Raw genomic sequence first — 2,880 nt, 5'->3', positions numbered from 1 at the left:
CGCTAATTATTATTATTTTGCAATTCATATTGATTTATTAAAGTCAATTCAATACAATCAAAACGAATATTTCATATACCGTTTTTAGCTTGAATGTTAACGTTTAAGTTTAGTGGCTGTGGCTCCGACACAGCCTCCAGGTGAAGACAAAGGCACTGCACTGATCCTTTTTTCAGATCCTATTCTGTATTTTGTATTTTGCGGAGTAGCATTTTATGTAAGCATCTAGTAGAGAATAAATGTAAATTAATTTCATTTGCTATATCGTAGAAACACAACAAAAATGCTTTCAATAATACATAGACGGCCACAGCTACACTCTAATGTAGCTACCACTGTTAGCGCCTGTGGTATATACCTAAACAATAAAACTCTTCCCTATCGGCCAATATCACATCATCTGGGTACATTCGAAGCTAACAATTATAATATTGGGGATTTGATTACGAGTACTCGGACAGAACGTCAAACTCAACTGGGCATATCAAAACGGTAAGTAAATATTAATTTTAATATTTTTTTTACTATTTCTGAAAACCCTTGCCAGTCATATATTTAATCCTTCTATATCATGACCATCGTATAGTTCCATAAGTAATGTCCCTGCAAAAAATTGTGCGACTAATCTCTAAAGAGAGTATTCCGATATTACTCTCAATCGGGTACAATTGGGCATTAATTAGTCGCAACTAGTCTCATACGGGTACTAATGGAGATCAATTGGTCTCGGCTCATCCCTTATGGGTATAATTGGAGATCAATTAGTCCCCAACTCATCTCCAACGGGTACTATTAACGATTTAATGATATGTACGCACTTAGTCAATGAAATTTTATGTGCGTCGTTGGCTCGCAGCCCGGTAGTGCAGAGAGAGAGCCGATGGTGACTACCGCCTAGGACATTGCCTTATAAAAGTAATCGATGAAATACACTGCAAGTAGTCGGTCGGTAATTGACGGAGTTTAACAGGTAGCTACCGATTCATCAGTCCTGTAGTCGCTCCCCGTACTGCAGGGTAGTAATAGAAATGAATGAAATTGTAAATGATTAAGAACGAATGCCAAAAACAGGTGATCTCAGCTGTAGGCATTTTTTGGCAACCAGCTCATAGTGTTTTTACTTATACGGTGTTCGCATGAGGCGATTTTCCAGGAAATTTTAAAGGCGATTAGTTGAATCAAAAGTTGGCTGCACCCCAACTTCATTGGAACCGATTAGTTGAAAGGCCGTTCACATCAGGCGATTTTTGCTTTCAACTAAAAGTTGCCTGTAAAATCGCCTCATGCGAACATCGTATAAGGTAACTCTACGTTGTCATGATTCAATAATTAAAGGTTTACTCACTAGTGACACTAGGGAGTTTTGACACTCCCTTAACTCCCTTTCAAGAGCTTTGCACACAAACATGAACTCACACACAGTGCCTTGCTAAGGGAGCCGATTTTGTCAAGAGGGAGCCAGAAAACTGTTTTCTGAGCAAACCTTTTATTATTGAACCATGTAAGTACATATCGACTGCTGAGTGGAAGATCGACCTATCTCGGCAGCCAGTTCGAAAACGCCCTATCTCAAAAAACTTTTCAAGAACGGCCTATTTCAGAATTTGTTTCAAAAATGCCCTATCTCTGCTGCCGATTCAAAAACGCCCTATATCAGCACATTTTCAATACATTTTGAAGTAAGATAGGGCGTTTTTGAACCGAATTCCGAGATATGGTGTTTTTCAATAAAAATCTGAAATAGGGCGTTCTTGAAAAGTTTTTTGAGATAGAGCGTTTTCGAACTGGCTGCCGAGATAGGTCGATTTTCCACTCAGCAGTCGATATGTAGTTATACGATTTTTGTTTTCTTGGGAGCTGCATACTGATTTAAGTAATTTAGATAGACACAAATTTCTTTTCCGATTCTTATGCGCAATTTTATACGAATTTTATGTTTTTCTTGAGAGATGTATACAATACTTAAAGTTAGATTTTGTTTTGGGATACAAATTAAAAATATCTTTGGACAATGACCAGATCTAGAAAAACAGAATACAGATTCGTAAACAACGAGTCAAAATTAAGTTTACGTGTTTCAATGTTTTTTCACTTTGTCATTTCGAAACTTGAGATTCTCCCTACGGTGTAATTGCTATTTTTATAAGTCAGGCTGTCAGGTCTTAGTCATGTATTATCTATGTATAAACTTGTCGCTGGTTTATGTATAAGTAAAAAATAAAATAAAAATAAAAAATTAATATGTGCAATTTACTGTATGCAAATATGATATTTTAAATATTCTTTTTAGTACTTTATCAACGTTGAAAAATAAGTATACGCCTGTAAAGGTGTCAAAAGATGAAAGGAGTAAATTTATGGCCATTTACCCAGGTATGTACATACATACATACTCTTAATTAATACATTTAATTTAGTCTTTAAATAATTTAGTGCCAAATTTTCTCTAGGCATTAAAATGGAAAAAATGTCTGCCATTTAGAAATGAAAGAACCCTCATTATTATGTATACTTTAAACTAGAGATGAGTGTCAATCTTTGAGCAACATTTAAAAAATTAATAAACTTTCGTAAAAATTTCAATCTTTTTAATTCGGTATTTGAGAAATATTTTGAGTATGCAGGTTTGTAGCCCATTCAATTTAATTATAATGAAGTGCAAGTTGAAAGTAGCTCCGACTTATCGTTGATTTTTGGAAATTTTTTTGTTTTCTCCATATAAAAAAGAATCGTCGAGCATACAGCGTAAAAAAAATTGCCCAAAACCAACGATAAGTCGGAGCTACTTGCACTTTATTCCAATAAAATTTTATGAGCTGCATACACAACGTGTCACGTAGAAAATCCCGAGTTTTGCCCATCTCTACTTTTAACGCAAGT

This window comes from Rhagoletis pomonella, unplaced genomic scaffold (genome assembly GCF_013731165.1).
Source record: "Rhagoletis pomonella isolate Grant_MI unplaced genomic scaffold, Rhpom_1.0 Rhpom_scaffold_00007, whole genome shotgun sequence".
NCBI classification, from domain to species: Eukaryota; Metazoa; Arthropoda; class Insecta; order Diptera; family Tephritidae; genus Rhagoletis; species Rhagoletis pomonella.
Note: the sequence above shows the minus strand (reverse complement) of the source record.